Raw genomic sequence first — 21,795 nt, forward strand, 5'->3', positions numbered from 1 at the left:
GTTTCTACAACCAATGTCATCCTGATCGCTCTGGCACATGGAGCTAGGTCCGCTCAAGACCCAGCCTTCCAGCAATAGCCTTTGTATCAGCCCTTCTGGGTTGGGGAGGGAACAGACACTCCCTGTGTCATGACCTGTGACTGAGGGCTAAGCATGCCTCCTCCCTGGCATGGGAGCTGAACAGAGGAGGAGCCCCAGACACCCAGGCACCACTTGGAAGCCTGGGGTGATTTACTCAGCAGATCCTATGTGTGGTGGGAGAACCTTGGCTTAACAGAAGCTCCAAGGCACCTACACAGACCCTGGGCTACTGAGACAAACCCCTGCCAGTGTGACTGGGCATGAGGAGTCCCCACACTGGTGGAAGAACTCCCTATATGGGCAGCTCTGCCCCCAAATCCCCAGAGCCACCTGTGAAGCTCTTTTTTATTTTTATTTACTTGATTTTTTTTTAATTCAGGATATTTTGGGGTAAAAATATTTTGGTTACATATAATGCATTTGCCTTGCCCAAGCCAGGGCTACAAGTGTGCCCTTCCCCATTTGGTGTGCTCTGTTTCCATTAGTTGTAGGTTCATCCCCACCCCCCACCTGACTGGCACCCAGTGACTTTTACTACCATGTGAGCACCTCAGTGTTGATCAGCTCTGCCTCTTTAGCTCCAGGGCCCCCACTGGGCCTACAATGCCACCCCTCAGACTCCAGAATTGTGCCTGGACCCCAAGACACCACTACTGAGTCCCATCCCCACCATTACTACTGGTCTGGCAGAACCTCCCCAATGTCCAACAATTCACTAAAAACACACCAGCTCTGAGCAGCCATCATTCCTGTACTTGATTCAAGAGAGCTCTCAGCAAAGGAGACAGATGTCCTGCAATCCTATTAACCCAGAACAGAGAGAAGGCGAGCCAGATGAGAAAAAAACAGCAAAAGAACCCTGGCAACATGAAAAAAACAAAAAGTTTGATACACCCAAGGGAACCCAATGGAGAAACAGTAGTGGACTCCACTAACAAGGAAATTGCCAAAATGACAGAAATGAAATTTAGAATATAGATGACAAATAAGATTAATGGAATTGAAAAGAAAGTTTAAAACCAACAAAAAGAAGCCAAAAAAAAAAAAATCAGGAAATCAATGAAAAAATGAAAAAGTCACTAGAGAGCTAGACAATATAAGAAAAGATATAATACAAAGTAAAGAAATGAAAAGGTCACTTAGGGAATTTCAAAACACAGCAGAAAGCTTTAACAACAGGCTGAACCAAGGAGAAAAAAGAATCTCAGAGCTTGAAAACAAGGCTCTTGAAATAACCCAGTCATTCAAAGAGGCAGAGAAGAGTATAAAAATGTATAAGCAATCACTGACAGAGACATGTGGCTATGTGAAGTGAACTAACATTCAAATTATAGGTATCCCTGATGGAGAAGAAGAAAGAGTTGAAAGCACAGACAACCTATTTGAGGAAATTACTGAGGAAAATTTTCCTGGTATCACCAGAAATTCAGACATACAGATACAAGATGGACATTGAACACTGGGAAGATTTATAGCAAATAGATCTTCTCCAAGGTACATGGTAATCAACCTGACCAAAGTCAAAATGAAGGAGAAAAATTCTTCCAGCAGCAAGATGAAAGCATTAAATGACCTACAAAGGAAAACCCATCAGGCTAACTGGAAACCTCTCAGCAGAAAACTTACAAACCAGAGGGGATTGGGGCCCCATCTTCAAACAACTTAAACAGAGCAACTGCCAGCCTAGAATTTTGTATTTTGCAAAACTAAGTTTCACAACTGATGGAGAAATTAAGTATTTTCCAGACAAGCAAACACTGAGAGAATTTGCCATAACTAGACCTGCACTGCATGAAATACTTAGAACAGCACTAAAAATCCATCAGCACAACAGATTCCTACCAGTATAAATTCACCTAAAGAAAACCACCAAACTCACAACTCTTATAACACAATAGAACAAGAGGTAAAACAAAGCAATAGGGGACTACCCAATAGGATGAACAGACCAACATCCCACATATCAATGCTATCAATTAACATTAATGGACTCAATGTTCCTCTCAAAGGACACAGGCTGATTGAATGGATGAAAAAACACAACCCACATATCTGCTGTCTCCAGGAAACACATCTAAACCACAAGGACACATACAGACTTAACATGACAGGATGGAAAAAACATTCCATGCAAATGTGAGCAGGTGTAGCCATTCTCATATCAGACAAAACTGACTTTAAGCCAACATAAGTAAGGAAAGGCAAAGAGGGTCATTACATAAGGGTAAAGGGAGCAAGTCAATAAGAAGACATAACAATCTTAAATATATATATATGCACCCAACAGAGAAGTTCCCATATACATAAAGCAAATATTGCCAGTGTTAAGCAAAAAAATAATTAGCACCATTGTAATTGCCATGGACCTCAACACCCCACTGTCAGAGCTCAAGAAATCATTAAAACAGAAAATAAATAAGGAAACAGTGGGCTTAAACCAAACTCTAAATCAAATGGACCTAACAGACATTTACAGAACACTCTACCCCAAAACTACAGAATACATATCCTTCTCAGCAGCACATGGGACATTCTCCATGATTGATCATATCGTAGGCCACAAAACAAGTCTAAACAAATTCAAATAAATAGAAATCGTACCATGTATTTTCTCAGACCACAGCAGAATAAACCTAGAAATCAAACATAAGAAAAACACTGAAACCTACACAAAGTCATGGAAATGAAAGGACCTGCTGCTGAATGATTATTGGGTCAAGAATGAAATTAAGATAGGAATCAAAAAAATCTTTGAGCTGAATGATAAAGGGGAAACAAGCCATCAAAATTTTGGGAACAAAGCAAAAGCATTCCTCAGGAGAAAATTTATAGCATTAAATGCCTGCATCAAAAAGACAGAAAAATCACAAATTGATAACCTAATGTCACATCTCAACAAAGTAGGAAAGGAAAAACAAACCAATCCCAAAGTCAGCAGAAGAAAAGAAATAATGAAGGTCAGAGCAGTATTAAATGAATTGGAAAAGACAAAAAAAGAAAAAAAAGAAAAAAAGAAAAACCAATACAAAGGATTAAAGAAACAATAAGTTGGTTCTTTGAAAAGATGAACAAAATTGATAGCCCTCTTGCTAGATTAACCAAGAACAGAAGAAAAAGGATCCAAATAAGTTCAATCAGAAATGAAAAAGGTGACATTACAACTGATACCATAGAAATACAAAACATCTTCCATGACTTAAATTACATAAATCTCTACAGGAATGAACTAGAGAATGCAGAGGAAATGGACAAGTTCCTGGAAACATACAACCTCTCAAGACTTAAAGCAGAAGAACTAGTACTCCTGAATAGACCAATATAAACAGTGAGATCGAAACAGTAATAAAAAATTCTCCCAATAACAGAATAAAAGCCCTTGACTAGATGGATTCACAGCTGAATTCTATCAGAACTACAAAAAAAAAAAAAAATAAATAAAATAAATAAATAAATAAAACAAACAAAAAACAAAAAAACCTGGTACCCATGATATAGAAATTGTTCCATAATATTGAGAAGATGGGAATCCTCTTCAACTCATTCTATGATGTCAGTATTATCTTAACAACAAAGCCAGGAAAGGAAATAACAAAAAAAGAAAACTACAGACCAATATCCCTTATATGAATATACATGTAAAAATCCTCAATAAAATACTAGGCAACTGAATTCAAACGCACGTCAAAAAACAAACAAATACCAGAACCAAGTGGCCTTCATCCCAGGGATGCAAGGATGCTTCAGTGCTTCAACATATATAAATCAATAAATGTGATTCACCACATATTACAAAAGCAAAAACAAAGACCGTATGATGATCTCAATAGATGCAGAAAAAGCACTTGAGAAAATCAAACACATTTTCATGATAAAAACCTTCAACAAACTAGATATAGAAGGAATATAACTGAGAATTATAAAATCCATATATGACAAACCCACAGCCATTATCATACTGAATGGGGAAAAGCTAAAGTAGTCTCCCTAAGAACTGAAATGAGACAAGGATTCTCACTGTGATCACTTCTATTCAGCATAGCACTTCAAGTCCTAGTCAGAGCAATCAGGCAAAATAAGAATATTAAGAGTATCCAAATTGGTAAAGAGGAGGTCAAACTATCACTCTCTGCTGATGATATGATCTTGTATCTAGAAAATGACAAAGGTTCCACCAAGAGTCTCCTGGAATTGATAAATAAATTCAGCAAAGTCTCAGAATACAAAATCAATATACACAAATCAGTAGCATTGCTATATACTAATAAAAGACAAGCTGAGAGACAAATCAAAGACTCCATACCATTCACAATAGCTACAAAGAAAATAAAATGCCTAAAATAAAACACTTAACCAAGGAGGTGAAAGATCTCTACAAGAAGAACGTTGAAACTCTAAGGAAAGAAATTGCAGAGGATACACTCAAATGGAGAAATATATCATGCTCATGGATAGGCAATATCAACATTGGTAAAATGTCCTTACTATTCAATGTCATTTATGAATTCAATGCAATCCCCATCAAATTACTAAAGTCATACTTCACAGATCTAGAAAAAAATAATTCTATCCTTTGTTTGGAACCAGAAAAGAGCCCAAATACCCTAAGAAATCTTAAGCAAAAACATAAAATCTGGAAACATCACATTACCAGATTTCAAACTGTACTATAAGGCTATAGTAACCAAAACAGCATGATATACAAAAATAGAGACATAGACCAATGGAACAGAACAGAGAACCCAGATATAAAACCATCTACCTACAACCAACAAATCTTTGACAAAGCAGACAACAACATACACTGAGGAGAAGAAGCCCTATTCAATAAACAGTGCTAGGAAAATTGGATAGCCACATTCAGAAGAATAAAACAGGACCCCTACCTCTCACCATTCACAAAAATTAATTCAAGATGGATAAAAGACTTATATCTAAGGCATGACACCATAAGAATTCTGGAGGAAAATGTAGTAAAAACTCTTCTAGATATCGGCCTACACAAAGAATTTATGACTAAGACCTCAATGGCAATCATAGCAACAACAAAAATAAGTAAATAGGATTTAATTAAAGAAAAAGCTTCTGCACAGGCAAGGAAACAATCAACAAAGCAAACAGACAACCTACAGAGAGGGAGAAAATATTCACAAGCTACACATCTGATAAAGGGCTAATAACCAGAATTTACAAAGAACACAGGCAAATAAGCAAGAAAAAAATGAACAACCCTATCAAAAAGTGGGTAAAAGACATGAATAGAGGCTTCTCAACAGAAGAAAAACAAATGGCCAATAATCATATGAAAAAATTTTCAACATCACTAATTATGAGGGAAATGCAAATTAAAACCTCAATGAGATATTACCTTACCCCAGTCAGAATGACTTTTATTAAAAGTCCAACAACAATAGATGCTGATGTGGATGCAGAGAGAAAAGGGAACACTTATACACTGTTGGTTGAATTGCAAATTAGTACAACCTCTATGGAGATTCCTCAAAGAAATAAAAGTAGACCTCCCATTGGAACCAGGAATCTCACTATTGGGTATTTATTTACCCAAAAGAAAAGAAGACTTTTCATCAAAAGGACACCTGCACTCGAATGTTTATTGCATCACAATTCACAATTGCAAAGATGTGAAATCAACACAAGTGCCAATCAATTATTCATGAATGGATCAATAAAACATGGTGCGTGCACCATGTAGTACTACTTAGTCATAGGAAAGATGAATTAAAAGCTCTTGCAACAATCTTGTTGCAACTGGAGACCATTCTCCTGAGTGAAGTATCTCAAGAATGGAAAAACAAACAGCACACGTACTCACTATTAAATTGGAAATAACTGATGACCACACATGAGCACAGGAGAAAGTAAAACTCAGTGGAAATCAACCAGAGGGAGGGGGAAAAGGAGAGAAGAGAAAACTCACCCAATGGGTACCACGAACACTATTTTTGTGTTTGGAAAACCTATAGCCAGGACTCAAGCATTACAAAAGTGATCCATGTAACATAAAACATTTATATCCCCTTAATATTTTGAAATAAATCAAAAAGTTACTTAAGAAAATAAAAATAATATCAATACTATACAAATTTTTCCAGATAACATAATGTATGTGCATATTCTGAACTCATAAACCCAGAATGATCCAAACCAGACTCAAACCCTAAAGAACACTATATACCAATATGCCATACAAATGTAGATATAAATGTATGAATGTAGATCTACTTTGTAAATGTAGAATACAATATTAGCAAATCAATTAGAGAAATATAAAAAAATGCATCTTGATCAAATCATATTTACTCTGAGAATGCAGAGCTGATTCATCATTAAAAAAATCAATTAATGTAATTCACCGTATCAGCAGACTAAAAAAAAAAAAAAAAGATATCTCAATAGACGCAGAGAAAGCATTTAAAAAAATTCATGATCCATTCATTATAAAAACCATTAGCAACAAAAAATAGAATGGAACATCAATAATTTGATATTTAATGGTGAAACATTGCATAATACCTTCTTAAGACTGAGATCAAGAAAGGATGTTTGTTCTTACCTCTGTAATTCAATATCATATTGGAGGTTGTAGGCAGTGTAAACAATCAATCAATCAATCTATCCAGTATGAGTTGGAAAAGAAAATAATAAAATTGTCTGTATTCACAGATGACATTATTTCCTGTATAAAAAAACTCAAGCAATGAATAAAAAAGTTTGTTAGATTAATAAATATATTTAATACATTTTAATGTACAGGATCAATATAAAAACAATTATATGTTTATTTACTATCAATGAAAACCTGGAAATTGAATTTAAAAAAAAAAATAGCATCCCAAACCACAAAATGCATAAGTAAAAAAATATGTACAGAATATATGCATTGAAAATGACAATACATGGATATAAGGACTCAATATAGACTTAAATAGAGAAATAGACCGAGTTCATGGATTGGAAAACACAGTTATAGTTAGATGTCATTTCTCCTCAATTTGATTCATAGATTTAATGAAAGCCCAAATAAAATCCTATCAGGATTTTTTATAATTATCAACAAGCTGATTATAAAGTTTATAAGGAAAGTCAAAAGCTTGTAGTAAGAAAAAATGACTTTGAAAAATAAGAATAAAGTTAGATTGATTTTGAGACTTACCATGTATGTACAGTAATCAAGACAGTCTGATACTAATAAAAAGACAGATACGTAGTCCAATGAAGTAAAATAATAAATATAGGAATAGACCCCACGTATATGTTCAACTGATTTTTATCAAAAATGAAGAGAGGAAATGTCTTTTTAATAAATAGTACTGAAAATAAGTTGTAGTAATATTGAAAAACCATATACCAAAAAACCCTGCCAAAAAAAATCTTGGCCTATACCATGCATTGTTTACAAAAAAGTAATCAAAAGTTGATCATGAGTTTGACTGTATAACCCAAAACTATAAAATTTTGTGGTCTTGAGAAAAGTGAAGATATCTTAAATATGTCATAAAAAGCATGATCTAGAAAAGAAAAATAAATAAAATTAATCAAAACCTAAAACTACTTTTCTGTGAAAGACCATGTTAAGATAATAAATAGTCCAGACACAGACTGAGAAAAAATATTTCCAAAACATATAGCTGATGAAGAACACATACAGCAAACTTTCCAACTCAATTAGAAAAAACCCAATTAAAACATGAATAAAAGATTTGAAAAATATTTCACCAAAGAATATACATATATAATACAAGTGGCAAATAAGCACATAAAATATGTTGAACATTGTATATTATATATAATATGATATATAATAAAAAGACGCCAACATTGTGTCTAAATTATGTATATGTAGTTATTTTACATATTATATTGTAATGGCTTAAATGTCTGTGTCCTCTCCAAAATTCATGTTGAAACTTAATCCCTGATGCAACAGTATTAAGAAGTGTAACGGAATTAAGAAGGCCCTTTAAGGAATAATTAGGCCATGAGGATGAAACCTTCATGGATGGGATTTGGGACATTACAAAAGCGCTGATGGAAACAGCCAGGCCCTTTTTTCTTCTTCCACCCTTCTGCCATGAGAGAACACAGAATTCAAAATGCCATCTTGAAATCAGAGATCAGACCCTCAGTAGACACCAAACCTTCTGGCACCTTGATCTTGGACTTCCTAGTCTCCAGAACTGTGAGAAGTAAGTTTCTATTATTTATAAATTAGGCAGTCTCAGCAAGGGCATAGAACAACTGGAACTATGATACATTTCTAGTGAGCATGAAAAATGGCAGACACTCCGAAAAACAATTTGGCAGTTTCTTAAAAAGTTAAATGTTACATTCATGACTCAACCATCTCACTCCTAAGAAATTACCAAAGGGAAATGAAAAGTTATTTTCACACAAAAGCCTGTCAGTGAATGTATATCGTGACTTTATTCATGATCATTCTGAACTGGAAGTAAGCCAAATGCTTTGCACCTGGTGGTTACCTAAATAGATTGTAATCCATCTTTACCATGAAATAGTACTCAGCAGTAAAAAAGAACAAACTACTGACACACTTAACAACCTGGATGAATCTCAAATGCTTTTTCCTACGTAAGAGAAGCCAGACTTAACAGATTGCATAATATATATCACCGTTTATGTGATATTCTAGAAAAGACAAAATTACAGAAAACAGATCAGTGGTTGTCAGGGATTGTGGAATGGAGGAGGACTTTATCATAAAGGGGTAGTAAAAGGGAATTCTGGGGAGTAATCAAACTGTTTTGTTTCCTGATTACGTTGGTAGTTATGTGATTGTATGCATTTGCTAAAACTCAGAACTGTAAAGGTGTGATTTTACTGATGTAAATAAATTTTAAAAATGAATTAAATATTAGATTATAGATAGTCACAATGAAATCATAGGGTTAATAAGAAATATAAGAGATGGAGGTTTTCCCTGGGGCAATAGCTGTGGAGATAGAGAACAGTGAACAGATTCTGTGTGTGTTTTCAAAGTTTAACTTATAGGCTTTGCAATGTCTGCATGCTGTGGTTTATGAATAGAATGATTCAACAGTAATTCCTAGTCTTTGTCTTAATCAATGGGGTGAGACTTAAAGACATTTACTAAGACCAGAGAAGGTAGGATAGATGGACAAAGGGGTTCAGGTATCATATTTTGGAAACATTATTAGATGCCTACTCAACATTAGTATGTAGATTTCACCCTTGCAAACCAATCTATTAAACAGAAATATTCTTGGTTACTCAATAACATATAGATGTCTGTGTGTATATATTTATATTTACATAAATATGTAGCTGTACTCAATCCTCTGTCCAAATATTCTTTTTTTGATATTTCTAATAAAATTTTATAAATTATATTCTGTATACTCTATCCATGACTTTCTGTCCATCTCCCATCCCTTTCTGACAACCAACCAAAATTGTAAGCATAAGAGTAGTTCTCAATATTACAATAATTCTTCCTTAGACATTATTGCTGAACTTTATCCAATTCATGAACACACAGGCAATTTTCTGAGGGCATTCTATTTGCCTAGCATCATGCTACTCTGCTAAGGACTGAAATAAAACGCTTATTCTGAAGGCACGCCTTGTGATTGGGAGCACAACACACACCTACACATGCATGCTATCCTCCACTGTTCAAGATTGGAGGATGGTCTTGTTAATCAAGAGGTCTTGGGAGCTAAGATAAAAATTGTTCTCTGAGCTGCTTGGCAGAAAAACAAGCTTCATATAGGGGATAGCCTTCTACCTGACCCTAGAGCAGGGAAGATCTGTCCATCCTGAAGGCAGGACAATGCCAGAATTTTCTTTCCATACTAAAGGTTGTGCTTATTTATGGTGAAGAGAAAATAATTAAGTAAAACAATGTATGTACAATACTTTGTACTGTAATGTGCCGTATAATTGTCAGTTCCACCATTATTGTTTTTAATGTGTGCATTACTATCCCCTCAATCCATGCACTGTGGCTGTTAAACCTGCATTTTAAAACCAATGTGTGTAACAGAATAGTGTTTCCTGAGACTGAAATTAAAAACCACAACGATGTAAATCTGACATTTTTAATGCTATGGTATGTTTAATTGCTATTGTCAGCATGGTGATTCAGAAGCAGGACAAGGGGATAGAAAAGAGCACTGGTCTGGCATTCAGCAGATTTGTGTTCTGAATTTATCCCTTCCATTAATTAACTCTGTGACCTCGGCCAAGGCTCTTTCTCTCTCTGGTGCTCAGATTCACCATCTGCAAAGGAAAGGGGCTGGATAACACGCTCTCCCAGGACCGTTTCCCATATAACATTGTATGGGATTGTATGAGCTCAAATGATAAAAACACATCAGAGAGAACTTGCTAATGACATTTCATAAGCCGATGCCAGAGCCAGAAGAGAAAGTTAGCAGCAGGAGTCCTCCTGGAATTGAGCCATGTGGATTTGGGAAGGGCACCCAGCACAGCTGGCCCAGGCCGGGAGGCTGCACAATGCTGGGGCAAGCCTGTGCTAGCATCTGGCCCTCGGTGGTGTCAACTTACTGAGGAAGAAAATGTAGCTTAGGTTGTTCTGGACTCAAGCTGTTACTTTTGATGGTTATGATTCCCCCACAAGGCCTCATAATGAGTGGAACAGCTTCTATAGATAAGTAAATTCTATCAATAATAATGATGATACTATAGTACTTATTATACTAATAACTGGATTAATTATGTGTTTACCCTGTCCAGTAGTCAGACATTATTAAAAGCAGTTTGTGTGTACAAACTCTTATAATCTTTGGAACTCTATATGGCATGTACTTGCACTATTACCAACTCAGATTTACAGAAGAGGAAACTAAGACATGGAAAATTAAGTTCATGGCCCAAAGTCACACACTGGTAAGTGGTAGAGCTAGATTTTGAATTCGAGCAGTCTATCTCCATAGTTGGGGATCACATTCACTATACCAGAACACACACACATCCATACACACACACCCCCACAGGCACACCCTTTTCACAGGGATGTGTATTATCAAACATAGACTATACCCGCCATTACCTTTAGAGGACTATTTTATTTATTCAAATTCAATTTATTTTTACTTTTAAATCTACAAAATTTTATAGCAATATTCACCTCCTTCTGGTTCTCCACTTAGTGAAACTCAGCATATCCTTTTAGACTCTGCTGAATTGCCACCACACCTAGAAAGCGTTATTGACTCCCTTATGCTGACTACTTTAGCAAAAATAACTCCCATGTTTAGTGTTCCCATAGCACTCTTCCCATTCTTACTTCTGTCAGATTTATTTCACTGCCTATTTATGCAGACTCATAAAGTCTACCTATGCAATGGTAAGTGTCTCAGACTCAAGGGTGATGTTCTATAGACTTTTGTATACCCAGTCTTTTCACTCTTTCTGGAATAGAGTGTTTGGTAAATGTTTCATGAATGAAGGAATAAATGAATGAATGCATAGCAAAATGCATCGTCTTGAGTGAACCTTCCAACAACCTTGAGAGCTAATCAAGTACCATTCATATTAATAGTTGCCATTTCCTAGAAAATAAAAATGAGGCTCAGAGAAATAACAAGGCTTTTATAATTTCTTTCCAGTAAATGAAAATATAGGCCACAGTAGAAATCTAAGTCTTTTGACTCAGTTCAGTACCCTGCTAGCATTTTTATAGCTTTCCCTATCTCATGGAAAAATGTGTAAAGACGTGAGACCCTGGAGGTGCCTACAAGGTGGGAATAGGGACTGCAAATCCCCCAAGCTGAGGAGTGTTCCTGTGCCTTGCACTGCTAGTACACATACCAAAGGATGAGCCATAGTTAATGGTGGAAATGTCAGTTTAGGGGTTCTTCCATCCACTCAATCACTCACTCGTTCACTCAAAAAAGCTTTTCTTGCTGTTGTCGTCTTTTTTTGTTTTTTTGTTTTTTTGAGTACCAGCTAAATTTTGGCCTGTATTTAGACTATAGCAGTGAAGAAAATGGATAAAGTCTTTGTTCTCCTGGAGCTTATGTTTTAGTAGAGAAGACAGAAAAATAAGTACACGTGTATGCCAGACATTATTCATATTTTCCTGTCCACTAACATGAGGCATTTATGCAAGATCTGGAGGATCTGGAGAGTAGTAGGAAAAGAAAAGCCAATATTCACCTGTGGAAGCTCAGACACTTGGGAAGACAGCCAAGGTGGATTTTGCAGCAGTGACCATGCTAATGTCTGTGCATCCACAATCTGGTGGTTTTGCTGGCAGCTTCCTTGCAATTTCAGCCCTTTCAAATTTCCTGAACCTCATCTAAGGCTTCATCTAACCTTTGTTCTCCTTGATCTTCCAATGGTTTACATGCATTTCCTCTATTAAATTTTTCTTTCTTAAAATAACTACAGTGTTTTCTGCTTTCCTGATTGAACGTTGAATTATAACATCAGACAGCAATATATTCAGTGAAAATGTGAAGCAGCAGATTAAGTGGACAAAGTGATAAGTGAATGAGCTACAGTTTCAGAGGTCATAGAAAGCTTCTCTGAGATGTGGCATTTGCAGAGAGACCTGAATGAAGAGGTCATTCTGATACTGGAGGGAAGTGCATTTCAGTCCTAGGGAATGGCAAACGCAGGAACAGAAGGCAAATAGAAGATTGTTGTCTTCGCAGAAAAGCTTCAAGGCCAATACGGCTGTAGGAGTGTGAGAAAAGGGAGAATGGGTAGGAAATAAGAGACCCAGAGCTCAGTTCTTGGAGTAACTTGAGGGCCATGGCAAGGAACTTGGATTTTATCCTCAAAGGGTTTAAAGAAGGGCAACATGATAGAACACGACTGGGCACCATTCCATGTCAACAGAGCCCACACCAGTCTATTAACTTGCTGCCATACTAATAGCTAATATATGTGCAGAACTGTAAAGTTTATAATGTGATTTCATCTTATTACTTCATTAGAATCTTTACATTAACCCTCGTATGGTTTTATATTCTGGTTTTATAGGTTAGGAATCTAAAATTATGGGAATTTGAATAGTGTACCTACGGTAATACAGGTGGAGAATGACAAAGCTGAGTACCAAATCTAGGTCTCCTGATTCAAAGTCAAGGGTGCATTCTGCAAGACTACAAACTGGCCTCTCAGCACTGTGTCTAATAACAGCAGTTCATAGTCTATGGGTCCTTTATACCTTGGAAGGCATTGCAAGTGATGCACTCAGGATTTGGTTCAGGTGACATGAACCCAGAATCTGAGTGGTTAAAGTCCATGCCATTGAGCAGTGACTTCTCAAATGTTGTGCATTCAAAATAGTAGGGCTACAGTCAAAATGCAGACTCCAATTCCAAAGTGCTGGTGCAGGTCTGAGGCTTTCTAACTAGCAGTCAGGAATTTCCAATGCTGCTGACCTGGAGGTCAGGTGCTACAGCACAGCATCAAGTAATTGTTCACTCAACACATAGCTGTGAGCCTACATTTCATGCTTGGGTCCGTGAGAGCAAGCATATAGTGACTTCATCTTATCTAAGGCCAGCAGTATGCACTCAAAAGTTTGAAAAGTGATTGATATCTCTTAACGTAAACTTGTAATCAACTGATTTTGAAACCATTTGCTTTTACTACCAAAATATGTAGCTTTGGACCATATTTGACAATTTTTAAGAAATATCTCTAAGTTAACATCCTAAATACATTTGCTTAAACTTAAACATTTTACCATGCGGATTTTGCTAATTGACTATAGTCTATAAAAGGGTTAAACATTTTTATTTTTCCAAGTAAGAAAATTTTTAGAATAAAAAATAAAATATGTTTGAAGAATTTGAAAAACATATATATATATATGTGTGTGTGTGTTTCATTATAAATGAAGAATGATCTTAGATTAGGGGTTATATTTTATTACTTTAATGACTTTAAAATATAAAATACGGCCATTTTACTGAATTATTGAATGCATTTAATTGCAGTTGTATACTGTGAACTATTGATCCAATAATTATTCATGTATACTACTAAAAGGGTTGATTCATTTTTTATTTTACCATTTTAAGCAATGCTTATATATTATTTACAATTTGAGAGCTAGGAATAAAAGACTTTTTATTACAATGCAATATTTCTAAAGTAGGGCAGGTCTTTGTGGGAGTCCAAGGTAACATTATATAATCAAAAATTAAGTAACTTTAAATTTTAGCAGGCAAAAAAAGTACCCCTTTCCTTCAGTTAAATATTTTAATTGCAGGACTATTCACTCAGACTTATGACCCTTTCCGAAGTAGCTGAAATATTTAATATGAAATATAAAATACTTTAAGTGTTCTGCAGATTTCTCACAAAAGAATTGAAAGGGCGTTCTTTTTTCTTTTTCTCCCTTTTTTTTCTGGCTCGTAGAAAAGAATTTCCACCTTAATTCAGTCATTTTCCTTTTTTTAAATTAAGAACAAAGGAATCAGTGGAGAGGTTTAGTAAGGGGTATTTTGAGCTCATCACTTTACTAGTGGTTAAAAAAGACAGCTTTACAAAACACTTTCCAAGTCTTGTGCCATACTCTTGTTTTTATGCACTCTCCTTTGATCAGCAATGCAATAATCACATTTTCATGTTTAAGTGTTTAGTGGGTACCTAGTTCTTTATTAAGTAATAGGATACACTAAGACTAATTGAGTAACTATTATGTGCAGGTCAGTAGCTGCTAATATTTTATGTACACTATCTCATTTAAAACAGTTCCGTCATGAACCCCATTGCATAAATTAGTATTGAATTTTCAAGGATATAAAGCTAGGAAGGGGCCAGGCATGGTGGCTCAAGCCTGTAATCCCAGCACTTTGAGAGGTCCAGGTGGGAGGATCAATTGAGACCAGGAGTTTGAAACCAGACTGAGCAAGAGCAAGACCTTGTCTCTATAAAAACAGAAAAAATTAGCCGGGCGGCACTTGTCTGTAGTCCTAGCTACTCAGGAGGCAAGGAAGGAGGATCCCTTGAGGCCAGGAGCTTGAGACTGCAGTGAGCTATGGTCACACCACTGCACTTCAGCCTAGGTGATATGCCATGTTTATGAAACGCTAAAACCTGGGGTAAAAGGCAGACCTTGCATGATAAAGAAAGGAATTTAAATGTTAGTCTAGGGAGAAATTGACACATGTCCATCAGGTAAGTCCTATGATTGTGGCTATGGTTGTATATGCCTGTCAGAAAAGAATGTGAAGATTTGGTTGGAAGTAGGGAGGAATAAATGGCAAAGAGACAAATAGTAGTCCAGATGCCAGGTGACTAGGGCATTAACTCAAGCTCTGCTTTCCTCACTATGCATTTGAATTCCTTGGGCATGTTATTAAGATGCAGATTATTATTCAGTAGATCTGAGATGTGGACACAAATTTTGTATTTCTAATAAGCTTCCAGGTGATGCTAATGTACTGTTCCATGAAACACACCCTGTGTAGCAGGAAATGAGAACAGCGGTTCTCAAAGTTTGGTCCCTAGGCCAACAGCATCAACATCACCCAAAATTTGGTTAAGACTACACATTTTCTGGCCCTACCCCATATCAATTAAATCAGAATGTCTGGGGTTATATTCAGGCATCAATATTATGTTGAAACCTCTGAGGTGATTCTAGTATTCAGTTTGAGGACAAACCAGTGACCTAGAGTGGAAGAAGTGGGGATAAATGGAAAAAACAAACAAACAAACAAACAAACAAACAGAACGGCACCTGTAATATGTATTTAGGAAGTAGAATCCGCAGGGTCGCTAAGTAGAGCTTATTTAGATTCTGCTTATGTTAAAAAGATTCAGGATGACCTAATTTTATCTTCAAACCCTGATTTTCTCCTTAAATATGAAAGGTTTATAGTCTTTCTGCTGACAGCATAGGTCATGCCTGGAAAAATCTGACATCTTCTATCAGGCAATTATGCAATTTGGATGCTTACTTTAATTAACAATTGTGCCTAAACAAAAACCCACTGCATAAAAGAGCTTCTAAGGAAACATAAGAACTATCTGGGAAAATATCAGGTGATACTATGGAGTGAGCATGATGGAAATGAGGATTTCCTAAACAACTAAACAAAATTAAGTCCAACAATTATTGTAACCACCCACGCAATATCTGGCAATCTAGACGGAAAGAAAATGTTCTTGCTGCTTTATGTAATACTGTATTTCATGTTAGAGAATGAACTTTAATTAGAATATCACTGGTGTCAAATTAGTAATAAATGTTTAAGACAAACCGAGATAACGGGACTATGGGAACACTGCCGCTAATGTAAAATCTGCTGTAAATTGCAAGAAATTTACATTTTCCATTAACACACAGTCATAAACCTAAAAGTGATAAAAGGTTACATGCAGTTTAGATGTTCTTTAACTCAGTTGAAATTATTGCAAAGAAATGGTACACGAGTTCGAGTCCCTGTGCATTTACTATTTAGCTGTACTGTCTTGGGACAACTGCTTACCTTAAGTCTGAGTTCTCTCATTTGTAAAATGGTAATAATAATTCCTGTCCTAGCAGAACATGGGTTGTATGTAGCATATAGAATGGAAAAGGTTGATTGTGAGAATGTTATGAGATATTGCAAGTAAATCACGCAGCATGCAGAAGATATTTAATAATAGCAATTAACACTCTTACTAACGAACATGGAGATATTTTGTATACCTTGTAGACATTAGGGGGCATCTTAATTATTTATTACTTTTGTCCCACTACTATCTTTCAGACACTTCATTTGATAATATTGACACAGCCATAGAAAGGCCTGACATTCTCTCTTTTTCTATTATTTCTTTGCATATGATATTTTCACTGCCTGAGATGGCCCTCCAAATGGCAAATCTGATTTTTTCCCTCTCATTTTGTATCCTAGATATTAGCTCTTTGGGGAAAAAGGAAATTGAGAGCATCACAAGATCAAGTAAGAACTGTAAAAATTCTTACAATTTAATGATTCCATCCAAACCCCTGTACTAAGAAGACTTGACAAAACTTGACCATGCCTTCTAGCAGCTTAGGGCTGTGTCCTGAGGATGCTACAACCCTCCTTAAAATGCCTGCCTAGGAAAGCTCAACACTGCTAGGGGAATGTACTGTTTATTCCAGTCAAAACCTGATGACAGCCCTATCGGTCCCTGAACTCCTGTTTAGAGCACTTACTTTAGAAAGCTTGCAAGTATAAATCCTTTCTCTGCCCCTTTAAGATGTAAATATTTTACTACCCAGAACTATCTCCTCGAGGATCTGAGAGCTGTATCTTTGAAATGCCAACATTAAAGGGGGTAACTCCAGCCTCCCAGTCCCTGTGGGAGGGTAAGGGCCTAACTTTGTTGGGATCCTTACTCCAACTTGTACAACTAGCTCCTGTCATCGTAATGTAAGAAATTTATTTCTCCTTGGAATATGTGACAATTAGCAAATCCAAATGGGCTGGTCACAGGAACCAAACTTCCCTCCATGCCCTCCGGTGCCTCTCCTCTAGCAAACCCCAGCATTTAAAGTTTCTCCTCCTTTTTATTTTGGCAAAGTTACTGCACAGTCTTCCATTCTGTATACTTGTCACTGAATAACATCTCTTTACCACCTTTAGTTAGTGTCCAACTTGCTTTTCTTTGATGTAGACATGGAAAAGTTCAGAGAGTAAGAAAAGAGAGAAGTTTCTTATGGGTGGTACTTTTGATAGGTGATGAAAAGTGAAATAATGTGAAATTTTCAGAGTTGATTAGACCAGACTTGGTGGACCTAATAGACCATGATGAGGAGTGTGCAGGTTATTCTGAAAGTAATGGAGATACATAGTATAATGTTTTCAATGGAAGAGTTCTCTTGGGATAACAGAAGTCCAGAAGTAAGAGATATGTCTGAGTCTCTTCTCTGCTGTCTTTACAACCTTCCTGTTGTGCTGATTTATTGGAACTCATCTTCTCCACAATCATTTAGAACTTATGCCAGGAATGTCCCTAGCATTTTATTTAAAATATGAAGTTTACTGTGAACTCTAAGTCCACCAGATCTAAGTCTTCTACACCCAAGCTGAATATTGGTTGTTATATATCTGTATACAACCAGGATTTCTTCAAACCAATTTGAATCTGAACAGCTGCTGCAGAATTACTAAAGGTTCTCTAAAGAGAGGAATTTCTGTTGATTTAACACATTTTTTAAATTAAAAATATAATATCAGAAATTAGCAACAGGACATCTGGATTGCTTATTCACTGTGACTGAAAAAGATTTCTATAAGTAATCTGGGATGTCTGCTTATTATTTCAATATGAGAATGTTCTTTCATTAATTAATTCATTCAGCAAATAATTTCTGAATTTGCGCTTTTCTAAGCAATGAACTAAGGATATAATGCTAAATAAGGCTCTGCTATACCCCTAAATGATGTCACAAGTTAGAGACAGACAGAAAATTATAATGCAACTTAGTCTTTGTTTCCATTGGAATCACACCAAAACTTGTCTGATCATAAAATTGATTGCAGTTCTTATAAAAAGTAAGGTCTACAGGTACTTCTACTAGAAGTTCTGATTCACTTGACTTACGTGTGGTTAGGAATCAAATCTCTTGTTCACAAATGTCCTTGTTTTTTGGTTTTTGTTGTTTTGTTGTTAATTTTGATTTTATTGCTGTTGTTTTATTTGTTTGTGTTTTTGGATTGGGAAGCTTTGGAAATATTGAATTAAATTTTTGTGGTATGTGAGTGTTCACCAAGCAGACTAGGTGAGGGTGAGTCTATTCTAAGCCTAGTAAAAACTGTTCCAAATTACTGACGCACAAATGTAGCTAGTGAATTTGGGGAAAGATAAGCCACTGGACATTTATGGAATTAATATGGGAATGCAAAAGAGGCTATGGTTGAAGCTGAAACTATAAATAAAGGAATGGCAACAAAAGTCCTTTTAATCCTTGATATGGAATTTTGACATTGCCTATTGAATGGCTTTAAACAGAGAAATAATATGTAACAAAGTAAAAATCTAGCTAAAGATGAGGCAATAATAGATTCTGGACGACTTAAATGGCTCTTGAAGTGTCCTGATAAGGCCAAGAGCTCTGATATGGCCATATTTTAGTGTCTTATGGAAAGACTCTGGGCTTTGAAATCAGTCGAAACTGTGCTCTTTTCTGTTTCTGACTCTGGATGTGTGTAATTACCAATGATGACTTTGTTCATCACTAACAGAGATAATCATAACTGCCTTTCAGAAATGTATGAAAATTAATCAACAAAAAGCAGACAAACAAAATAAGCCTTATGTAAATCTGGTGGTGACATGACTCAGGACAGAGAAATATAGGAGCATTCAAAAGGCTGGTGCATACATTATCTGATTTAATTTTTACATGATTCTAAGATGCTGATTGTTATGTTTATCATATGAATGAAAAAACAGACTCACATAGAAGTTATATGTCTTGTCTAATAATACAGAACTAGGCCAAATACTTAGCCAAGATTCAAGCCCAGGCTGAACTTCAAAGCTGAAACTTCTCTCTTTGTCCACTTCCCCCTGCCCTACAGAACCTGCAGCCCAACCTGCCTGACACATAGAAGGGACTCAGTGTATGTTCTTTCTTCTCCTCACCACTGCCTCACCCTTTCCACACCCAGATACAGGAAGATAATATACTTGGATTTTATATTAAACCTCTGTTTCTCACTTACACAGTTTGGTCTCCACAATTAACTCAGTGCTGCTGAAGTATCAAACTATGATGCACTTCAACAAGCTTTTTGGAGCACAGATCACATTAAAGCCCAGAAAGTAGTAGTTGGTTACAAACTATGGTGCACGCTGTTGAAGAAGCAAAAGTAAGTATAGCTTGGTCCCTGCTTTTCATGGAAAGTGGCATTATTGTGAGGGCTGAAGAGAACTAACTGTCTCTGGAGTCAGAAGATCTAGCTTCAAAAATTCGGGTCTATCACTTACTGGGTACATGAACATGAGAAAGTACTTTCCTTCCAGATTTCCAGCCTATGAAATGGAGAAAATGATAGAATATATATTCTAGCTTATTGTGGTTAAATTAAATAATCTCTGTACATGTGAAATACTTAGTCGCTGGTGCATGGTACACAATAGATTTTATTTTTTATTATTATCTTTATCATCATTTAATATTATTATTATTAGAGGTTCTAATACAGCTATGGTATGAGACTTGGAAATAACTGACTACTACCCAGGATGGATTGATTTAGAGTTATGACAGATATTACAAGGGAGGTGTAATTCTCACTGAAGAATTGAGAAAGAGGCTTGAGAGAAAACGTGTTGTCAAGGTAAAAAGTGTCCTAGATTAAAAATTAAAAAATCAGATTTGAGGAAATAATATTCAAATAAAAAAAAAAAAAGAATGTGGTTGAAAGATTCCACACAGCTGTTGGTAGAATTGGCACTTTCTTTCCAGTCCCTGTTGATGGACAATTAGATCGTATAAATCAAAAGCCTGAAACTAGTTCTTTATATTAGACTCTGTAATTCCATTTTGCAAAATTTTATCTTGAAGGAATAATCAGAGGTATAAATAAATATTTTTGTCCCAAAAAAATCAGATTTGAATTTTGAGTCTGAAACTGATTATCTTGGCTCTAGTCCTTTCAACTTTCTGAGGCTGCCTTCTCCTCAGTAGAAAGGAGATTGTGGCTCCCACCATGCTCCTTTTCTTTGTGTTGCTGGGAGATTCACGTGCGGCAGCATCTGTGGAATTGCTCAGCTTCCTACTCACTTCCTAGGCCCTTCTGGAGGCAGAGCCCCATAGGCCAGCTCCCATCAAGGAGCTGTGAGAACCTGTGATTTTCCAGGTTCAAGGAGAACCTATGATTTTCCAGGTTCTCTACAGGCACACAACACTGTGCCCATCTTCACAGAGATCCTCATTTTTCCAAAGTATTCAGTGACACTCTTTAAGAGCTTTAATTCTCTCCCACTGGACTCACCTGGCCAGGTGTGTACTTTAAAGCCCACCAAGCTTTAACCAAAGATAGTTGTCTCCTGGTCTCACGGTCAAAGTCTTCACCTCCAGGTTCACTGGTATCCTCTTTTTCCTGCTTCTCTAATGTTTGGCCTGGTACTGGTCCCTTAGGAGTAAACATCGTCTGGATTTCTCTGGTTCTTGTCCAGTCCTATATTTATGCTCAGTTGGTATATTACACTTCTCAATATTCAAGTCAGTGTTTCCAACAATCCTAAGTCTCCCAGGCCTCTTCCCAGTGTTTCCACCATCCAGTCCAATAACTCACAAGGGTTCATCTGTCAACATTGGGGAGCTCTCAGATATCAAAGAATCCCTCATTATAGCAAATCAAAATGGAATGCTGGCTGGGCGCAGTGGCTCACGCCTGTAATCCTAGCACTCTGGGAGGCCGAGGCGGGTGGATCGCTCAAGGTCAGGAGTTCGAGACCAGCCTGAGCAAGAGCGAGACCCCATCTCCACTAAAAATAGAAAGAAATTATCTGGCCAACTAAAATATATATAGAAAAAAAAAAAATTAGCCGGGCATGGTGGCACATGCCTGTAGTCCCAGCTACTCGGGAGGCTGAGGCAGTAGGATCACTTAAGCCCAGGAGTTTGAGGTTGCTGTGAGCTAGGCTGATGCCATGGCACTCACTCTAGCCTGGGCAACAAAGCAAGACTCTGTCTCAAAAAAAAAAAAAAAAATGGAATGCTAATGTCATAAAAAATAA

Source organism: Eulemur rufifrons, chromosome 19, assembly GCF_041146395.1.
Source record: "Eulemur rufifrons isolate Redbay chromosome 19, OSU_ERuf_1, whole genome shotgun sequence".
Lineage (NCBI taxonomy): Eukaryota > Metazoa > Chordata > Mammalia > Primates > Lemuridae > Eulemur > Eulemur rufifrons.